The sequence below is a fragment of the Panthera tigris genome, chromosome C2 (assembly GCF_018350195.1).
Source record: "Panthera tigris isolate Pti1 chromosome C2, P.tigris_Pti1_mat1.1, whole genome shotgun sequence".
NCBI lineage: Eukaryota > Metazoa > Chordata > Mammalia > Carnivora > Felidae > Panthera > Panthera tigris.
In genome coordinates this window covers 83,626,887-83,637,113 of record NC_056668.1, presented here as the reverse complement: position 1 = coordinate 83,637,113, position 10,227 = coordinate 83,626,887, and positions in this window count along the sequence as shown.

Here is a 10,227-nt window from a genome sequence, read left to right as displayed (position 1 = left end):
CTCTCTCTGCTCCTCCCCTGCTCAAGTGCTCACGCTCTCTCTCTCTCTCTCGCTCTCTCCCCCCCTTCAAAATAAAAACAACAACAACAACAACAATAGGTGGACATTATAAGGCACTAGTAAAAAGAAAGAGGGAAGAAATGAGGAGGAAAGGGAGAAAGAGAAGAACAGAGGAAGGATTTAGGGGCTGCCTTGAGAAGCAATGAGCATCCACGTGTCAGTGGAGCTATTCTAGAAAGGACAGGACAGGAGTACAGATCTCTGATAAGGATAATTGAAAGAGGAATTCAAGCATCAAATAAAGAGATGTTTTAACCATTTGAGTCTACATAGATGGCTTGAGATATCAAAGTGAGCACCTTAAAGACTTTTCAACAGGGCTCAGCTTCACAGGACAAAGTTTTCCACCAAATGGAGCTCTGATTAATGAAACAAAGGATAAGACTAATCCCAGTAAGTAACACCTACACCATTGGTTTTTAAAAACTCCTTGAAATTGGGGTGCCTGGGTGGCTCGGTCGGTTGGGCGTCCGACTTCGGCTCAGGTCATGATCTCACAGTCCGTGAGTTCGAGCCCCGCGTCGGGCTCTGTGCTGACTGCTCAGAGCCTGGAGCCTGTGTCAGATTGTCTCCCTCTCTCTCTGCCCCTTCCCTGTTCATGCTCTGTCTCTCTCTGTCTCAAAAATAAATGTTAAAAAAAAAAACAAAAAAAAAAACTCCTTGAGATTAACAAGAGAATAAACTCTTCCCTATCAGCCCACCATTCCTGAAGCCAGTAACAGTGACATATTTTTTCCCCTTTTACTGCTGGAGGAGAGTGCATAGTATTTGTGAAACTTTTGGGAATTCATTAGTTAAATGAATGTGATAATGTAATTCTTAGAAAATGCTGGATCTTTTTGAAAAGTAAAGAATTGCTCCTCCTATAATAGCAAATCCAACACCTATAAACATTTTAAAAATAAAACACTAGACAAATATAAAGTGCCATTTTTATTATTTTCACAGTCTCATTCAGCACATTCCTTGACAAAGTAAACTTCATTATAGAACCTTTTTTTTTTTTCATTTTAAATAACCAACTTAAAACTTAAAGAACAAAATCTATGCTAACTGGATAAGGTATATTGCTATATAAAATATTCTGTTAAAATGTTATAAAAGTTCATTGTAACATGGTCTCAGAGTAACACTTACGATTTTCACTTGATTTAAGGTCAACCCCATGGCAAATGCAAACCCTACTCCAGCATTTTGTAGAATGTTATACATTTAATTCGCAAATACATACCTTAGTGTGTTTACAGTATGGGATAGCGGTAAAGTGTGTTGGTACTAGAGCCAACTGTATGGTTCAAGTCCTGGCTCCCCTACTTGCTAGCTATTAACTTTATGCAAGTTAGTTACTCAAACTTTTGTGCCTCATCTCTAAAATAGGAATGATGAGGGGGCACTTGGGTGGCTCAGTTGGTTAAGCGGTGGACTCTTGGTTTTGGCTCAGGTCATAATCTCACAGTTCATGAGTTCAAAGCCCCTCATTGGGCTCTGTGCTTCCAGGGCAGAGCCTGCTTGGGATTCTCTCTCTCTGCCCCTCCCTCACTCATTTTCTCTCTCTCTCTCTCAAAATAAATAAACTTAAAAAAATAGGAATAACGAGTATCCAGCTCATCGGGTTGTTGCCGGTTAAAACAAAGAAAGCACAGGCATGTGGTAGTCAGTCAAATAGTACTTAATTAGCAGTTAGGTACCATTGTTACTAGTACAAATATTAAAGAAGGAAGAAAATACATCACAAAGATTGATGCAGAGTTAAAATATAGTACCTTCAGTAACCAATTGTAAAATTCTAATGCCTGCTTACCAAATGATGTTCCCCAAAACAATAAGTACCTATGTTGGCATAAAAAGTTAACATTTTATTTTGGAGACACAGATTTCTTGTTCTTGCATGCAATCATTTGGGCAAGTAGTAACTTTGCCACGTATATGTGAGTGTGTAGATGTTTAGGAGGTAGATGTGTGTCAGAAAGTCTCGTAGCAGAGTTCCATGTGATTTGTAGTAAAGCTTTTCCACTCTGATGACTGAGATCACACTTAATAGCTCTTCAAGGCAATCACATTGGATAACATGTGGGGAATTTTACAAGAAACAAAGATGTCAACTATATCATATACAATACTTTTTAACTAAAGAATAAGTAACATTGACCCATCAGTAATTGGTGGGATTGATTACATACCATAATCATTTACAGTGGTACCTCCTCATTCTATATAAAATAGTAATAATAGCTAATGTTTACAAAGTACTAAATATGTCAGGCATAGTTCTAAGTACTTTACTTGTATTTTTTCACTTTTTCATTCTTAACCCTGTTAAGTAGATACTATTATTACCGACTTTTTATGGAGGTTTGTGGAGGTTCTGAGAGATTGAGTGATTTGCTCAACTCCCCATAGAAGTTGTGAAGGCAGGATTCAAAACACTACAGTATGATTTCTGATCCCATATTATTAACCATCTCAGCATGGTGCAAAGAGATAAATTCTCAGTCAACTCTTCACTCCAAAATGAGTTTCCAAGGATGGTTTTACCAACATATCCTAATATTTTTAAAATAAGATATAACTTACAAAATCCTTTATCACACATCTCAGGAGCACATAATTTGCATAAAATTGTTATTTATTTGTTCACTCTGGAAAAATAACATATTATTCTCCTTTTAAAATGATTTTTACCTTTAAGTTATCTAGTTAAATACCTTTATTTTTATTTTTTTTTTTTTTAGTTAAATACCTTTAAATCAACCTATATGTTGATATTTAGTTAACATACCTGCAACACAAAACTAAAATATAATTTAAAATATAATTACCTATTTGGAGATGCATATATGTAAAACATAGTTTCCTGTGCTAGAGAATGCTACAGGGTAAAAATAAATTTCAAAAAGACTACGATTTGTATCTTCAAAGGAAAAAGATAAACTATTGACTCCATGAAACAAAAAACAAGATGACATATGTATGTGTATATATAAAGTTTGAAATGCCTCCATGAGATGAAGTAAAAGAGGAAATGCCACAAAGAAACACATAGCAGACCTAAATCCGGTCTACAAATAGCTCCAGGAGGCACTGGAAATCTATGCCAGAATTGTATATTATCTTTAATGGACTTTACGATAAAGTATATAGAGTTTTCATTCCAGAGTAGATTTAATCAAACATAAATACCTTTATTGTCTTCATGGAATCACCAAGGTAAAAACCTCTTTGAGGGACTGGTATAGATCTGTGTCATGATAATTTTGTTTTTCTAGTTTTCCCCATTGCTCCTGTTTTCTCTTCTTCCAGTCTCACGTAAGAAGGAAAATCCTTTGTAATTTGCTGCTCAGGAATTTTTACCAGGCTGAAAACACGTACATAGAGAGTCAGAAGGTCTTCCGGTCTTTTGAAAAAAACCTTAAGTCCACAGAAGACATAACCCTGGATGTCTTGGAGGGGAAGAAGAGAGAGGAAAGCATTTTTAAAATCAGAAAAGAGAGAGTGAGCTGAGATTCTGGGAGATTAGATAGGGGACAGAAGTCAGTGGTTTCTGTGGAGCTCCTGAGACCTGTGGCACAGCTTGATAGCTGGGTCCACAGGACTAGGCAAGACCTCCGAAGGAAAGATTTATGGTGCTCCTAAGGAGGACAGGCCCTGTGCCCAGAGGACCAAAGACTCCCCCAAGATTCTGCTTCTCCAGGAATGGTCCAGAAGCAGCTAAGCCCTCAGACCAGGCTGATGGGACACAGGCATGCCAGCAGAAACCAGGGTGGGCCATTATCACTGATCAGACCAGTCAGTATCTCCCCAGAACCTTTGCACAGTCCTGTAGCCAGAGACAATCAAGACAGTGAGTGAATTCTCTGCCTGTTCTACAGGATGTGGGCTAAGAGTCAGATTTCAGTTGGTTGAGGGAAAATAAAGAAATGTGATATTTCCTGCATAGCTGTTTGTGACTTGAAATTCATTCCCACAATAGATAGGTATCTGGAGTGGATGGATAGCATCACCTGACTTTCACAGACACAGTTTTGGTGACCAAAGGAAATAAATTCAGATAATCATTCCCTCTTACAGAATTATATTTCAACAAGTTTAAATAAATAAGTGGAGTAGAGAGGTTTTTTAAAATTACTGGGAGCAGTTATCATCCCACTTCTGAATAGTTAGGGAATGCTCTCTAGTGAATTAAAATTCAAAGTATGGAAAAATTGGTAATTTGATACAGTTTAGATAGCTCAAATATGGAATATGTCTATATTTACAGTATGTATCATGGGCTCTTCAAGAGACTTGTTTAAGAATGTTATAAAGGTAAAATATTGGCTTCTAAGAAAGATCCTTCCAAAAGATTAAAAATCCAGTTTGTGTTTTCATCATACCTCTTATTGCTAAATAACATTACAAAGGAATGTAAGGTATATGCTACATCGGTCAAGTTTTATTTTTTTATTTTATTTTTTTAATTTTTTTTTGATGTTTATTTACTCTTCAGAGAGAGGAAGAGACAGAGGCATGAGCAGGGGAGGGGCAGGGAGAGGGAGACACAGAATCTGAAGCAGGCTCCAGGCTCTGAGCTGTCAGCACAGAGCCCGAAACAGGGCTCGAACTCACAAACCGTGAGATCATGACCTGAGCCAAAGTCGGATGCTTAACCGACTGAGCCACCCAGGCGCCCCTATTTTTTTATTTTTGTTGGGAGAAGGGGGGAGAAGGGGAAGAAGGAGAGAGAGAGAATCTCAAGCGGCTCCGTGCTCAATGCAGAACCTGATGCAGAGCTTGATCCCACAACCCTGGGATGATGACCTGAGCTGTAATCAAGAGTCAGACACTCAACCAACTGAGCCATCAGGCACCTTCATGGGTCAATTTTTATATTTTATTTATTTTGATCCATATGGATTCATTGGTGTAATTATTAAAATCTATATTGGAAAATAAAATATTTCAATTAGTTAATTTTTTCATGCCTTTTTATTTTCAGAAATCATAGTAAGGGAGTTTATTAACATAACAAGAAATTTAAGATTTTGAGATTAGTGCAAAAGACAAGATATGAGATACCATCTCTTGTTCTAAAATGATACTGATCAACATGGATTCCTTGCTCAAATCAGGAGAATCATTAATAATAACATGTAATCTGTTAATTGCAGATGAACTAAAATTATTTAAAAACCTGAAATTGAATTTCATCTCACATTCTGGAAACATAAATACTATAGTATTTTCTCCATTAAGAATAAAGAAAGAAAGGAAAGAAGATGGAAGAGAGGGAGGGAAGGGTAAAAGGAGGGAAGGGTAAAAAGAGGGAAGGGAGGGAGAAAGGAAAGAAGGGGCAGGTTGTCTTACCTTCACAATCTTATAATCTATTTGAGATAAAAAAACACACCTGAAAATAAAAATCAGGAACAAAGCAACACAGTCACATGCCACAATCAGCTGATATGTTATTTCACTAAACAGGCTGAAAAGTAAATAACCACTTCATGTTTGTGGAATAGTTTATCAGCTCTTATCAGGTGTCAAAATGTATGTCAATATCAAATAAAGAGCAAGGAACCTGGAGAAAGAATTGAGGACAGCTGGAACCAGTCATCGGAAAGTGGTTCTCTACTGATTTCATTGAAACTCGAGGTTATCTTTAATGTCTTCGGGTCTCTCGTTTTGTTTTGTTTTGTTTTGTGTACCTTTTCTACTTTTTTCCCACTTTTGTCTTCTTCCCAGCAATAAAAGCCAGTAGTAGGCCTGTGTGGTTTTGATGTAGCACAAAAAAAGACAAAAAAATTTGAGTTTGAATCTCACCTGTGCCATTCCTAGTTGCTCTTGGGCTGGACAGTTAACTTCCTTTCATCTCCATTTCCTCACAGGTCAGGGGACATGACAGTGCCAACCTCACAGAGTGACAATGAGGGAAACAGCAGTCAAGAAACCAGCACCAGACACAGGGTAGGCACGAAACCAGTGGTGCCCATTGTTCTTTCCCTTTACAAAAAGGATAAAGACAGCAGTCTTTGCTTTAAAGCAGTGCTGCTCAAACTTTGACATGTATACAAAGCATCTAAGGATGTTGTTAAAATGCAGATTCTGATTCAGTATGTCTGGGGTGGGGCCTGAGATTCGGCATTTCCAATATTGCTGGTCCTGGGACTGCATTTTTGAGAAGTAAAGTTTTAGAGGTAAAAACATGGACACGGTCAAAGGAGAAAGATTAATGTGTAACCAACATTTACAAAATCCCTACCATATGCTTAGAAATGTATCCAGCAGTGGGGCGCCTGGGTGGCTCAGTCGGTCAAGCATCTGACTTTGGCTCAGGTCCTGATCTCCTGGTTTGTGAGTTTGAGCCCCGCATCGAGCTCTCTGCTGTCAGTGCAGAGCCCACCTCAGATCCTCTGTCTCTCTCTTTCTGCCCCTCCCAAACTCCCTCTCTGTCTGTCTCTCTCTCAAAAATAAATAAATAAACTTAAAAAAAACTAAAAAAAAGAAATATATGCAGTGGATATATATGTTTAATCCTCAAAATAACTCTGAGAAGTAGGTTTTATTACTATTTGACAGAGCAGGAAGTTGAGGATCAGGTACACTAGCTCATAGGAGATCTTTGTAATTCTAAAACTCACATTGACAATACACCTTGAGAGAGGACAGAAGATCAGACAGATCAACAGAAGGAGGTAAGGACACATGAGTCTAAGTGGGAGAGAACAGCCAAACAGGGGTGGGCAGCAGTGACCTATAGAGGGAAAAATGAAGGGACTTCTGGGATTTCTGAGTGTATTTAATGGTGAGAGCAGAGATAAGAGTGCAAGTTCAGTACCCTTTACTGTCCCTCTGTCTCCCATACTCCTTCAAAAGCCAGCATAGCTGCTGTTCAAGATTCAACCCTTCACCTTTTCTGTCAAATCATCATTGACAAAACACTAGTGCAACGATCACCTTCCACATGGTGCAGGGGTGGATCTGGACCAACTTCACCTCTCCTAGTTCTTTCTTTCTTTTTTTTTTTTAACATTTTTTTTTTCTTTTTAAGATATTTGTTTATTTTTGGGTAAAGCACAAGTGGGGGAGGAGCAGAGAGAGGAGGAGAGAGGATCTGAAGCTGGCTTTGCGCTGACAGGCTGACAGCAGCGAGCCTGGTGTGGGGGCTGGAACTCAAGAACAGTGAGATCATGACCTGAGCCGAAGTCGGAAGTTCAACCGACTGGGCCACCCAGGTGCCCCTCTCCTAGTTATTTCTATGGTTACCAAGATAAGAAAGAAAATTCAAAGAGAAGGTCAAAAGGAGGACAATCAAGAACTGCACTTCTGAAGGGACCTTTCCAACCACCAAGTTTAGCGAACAGTTCATATCTAATCTAAAGTTCAACATTGCCCTAGCAAACACAAGCTGGAGCCAGAGGAATGAGTCTATGAATATAACGAGGTCTAGCAGGTGACATTCATATGACAAGAAAAACGTACTGCCATAAATGTCTTATTGTAAGGCAGCAAGTGTTGAAGTGTTTAGGTTCCATAAACTGCGGACTCTATCTAGGGCAGACCCCCAAAATAGAACTATTTCAATAAACTCTAACCTAAACTGACCCAAACTGGTAAATTTCTTTAAAAGTTTTCATGACACCTATAATCATTAAATGCCAAGAACTAAAATGATGTGTTTTAGTATAGTACCAGCTCCCTTCACTGAGGGTGTTGGACTGGAGAGGAATTGCATTGGATGAGTCTGCCGCCTTGTCTTCAATGGATAAGATCTGGGTAAGTGATCCCCAGGCCAATCTTGATCAAGGGACCAAAATAATACCAGGAAAATGGTAAAAGGAAATGGTCGAGAGAAAAGCAGAACCAGCTTTCTGACAAGGGAAACTAACATGTATTTAGTACCATCTATATATGTTAACTTTATTTCATCTTCACAAACCTGTGAACTAGGTAGTGATATGCCCATTTTATAGATACTAGGATTGAGATGGAGATAAATTCACTAACTTGCTCTTGGTCATACTACTGGCAAGTGGTATAGTCCAGATTTTAAAAGAAAAAAGACAGTGCTCTCACAGAGGATATGGAGATTGTGGTAGAAGGTGGTGATTGCCTCCCTATATCGATTCTCTTCTCCCTTCACAGAATCCCAATTTTTACCTGAGAGCACTGTTACTTGGAATAAAAGACTGTTTCCCAACCTTTTGCAGCTAATTGTGGCCATATGTCTAAATTGTGGACAGTGAGAGGTAAGTGGAAAGGTTACATGGGACTTTGGGAAGTATTAACAGCCATCTCTCCAGTGTGGTCAGCCTGACTCATTGGCCTCCCTTCCGAGTCCCTGATTCATAGTGGCCAGGACACTCCCAGTTGGACTGAACTCCAGCTGTGAACTCCATCATCACTAGCTGAAACCTTTACCCTTCCACAGCCCCAACTTAATTCTTGCCTGCCCACCCCTCCCCCCACCACCCACCCTGCTGGGGATAATGCTCATCTGCTCCTCTGAGCTCCCCACTGTGAAAAGCCAGTAGTGGATGCCACATGCATACCAAGGACCCTTATTCCTATCTAGCTTCACTGAAACTCACCAGGGTTCACAGCTGGTCCTTGATGCCTGATCATACCTCCCTCCTAAACCTCTATAGGATTGGAGCCCAGCTCTGGATCCCAATGAACTGGCTTGGGTGTTCATTGTCTCCTGGCTGCTGCGGGCTCTGTTTCCAGGGCCAGCCCATGGTATGCCTCACCTCATCACAAACACACCTCTCTGCTTTACAGTCTTAGGCCTGAGAACATCTAGAACTAGTGATTCCTGCTCTTCCCCTTCAAATCAGATCCCCTTTAGCCACTGATGCCTGCATGAAATAAACTGAACTTTGTTTCATGCCACCACTCCACCCTCAACAAGATATTATCAAGCCGTATGCCTTCCAGTGAGCAAAACACCACATATGCTTCCTAGTTGGTATATTCCCGGCCAGGAAGTCAAAATCCGTCTCAGCTCAAAATGTTTCCTCGTTTCTTAGTGTTATCATTCAGAATGCCATTCTGTGAGGGAAGGAGAGGGAGCAGGGGCAGAAACCCTTCTTTGATAATTAAATATACCTAGCCTCTCTATATTTTATATTATATATATATATATATATATATATGTGTATGTAATATATACTTACAACTGACTTAATTATGTAATAACTATATTATATAATTATGTTAATATATAATATATTAAAATTAATTACATACAATTATATCTATAATTAACATATATAATAATAATACTAAAGTCAGTTTTAAATAATAGAACTATGCCTAAAATCTGACCATTATTTTCTAGTCTCTGGTCAACGGATGTGAAAATGTATTCTAATGTAAAGATTCCAATTAGATCAAGAAAGTCACTAGGAGACACACGCTGGCAAAAGATCTAATTTAAGAGTATTGTCTAAGTTGCAGCATGCAATGCCATACTTAAATTTGTTTTTGATTAAACAAGGAGGCATAAAGGGCAGCTTGAAAGGTAATCTTTGTCTCATCACCGTCAACGAAGATCTGGCTCTCAAGTACAAGTTTCCAGGGATGGCTCACAAGGAAAACTAATGCAGGGAAGGAAGGATGTTAGGAGAGTTTCCTGTAATTATTTTAAACAATTTCAAAATCCTTAATTGCATTTGAGAGTAGAAAACCAATGGGGAAATGAATATTTCTTTCCACTGGTCTGCTCCTGGAGTCAGAGAGTGACATTATTGATCTGGAGTATACAAGAGAAAACGGGTTGCAACTCCATTTTGGACATGCATAATTTCATTTAGCATAATGTTGCTCTGAAACTCATCTTCCAGGACTCTCTAGAAGACAGAAAGAGAAAAAAAATGAAATTGACTAGGGAAACATAACTCCCCTGTGGATATTAAGATAGACCCTTATTAACTGTAGAACTAGGTACAGAAGGACATTCTGTAAGAAATTTTCAGCAAGAAAAAAGTAGGACCAGGATTTTTTTTTATGTTGATATAATACAGATCTTGCCTTAAATGAGGATCTTAAAGGAGAATCAGTCTGTGATGACCTAACAAAATACATTTTTTAGTTACCAAAATGATTACTCTGGGATATTTTCTTGAGTCTCTTGAACATTTAGCCACTGCTTCATTGCAGCCATTGCTGTTGGGACACACCTCTGATACAGCA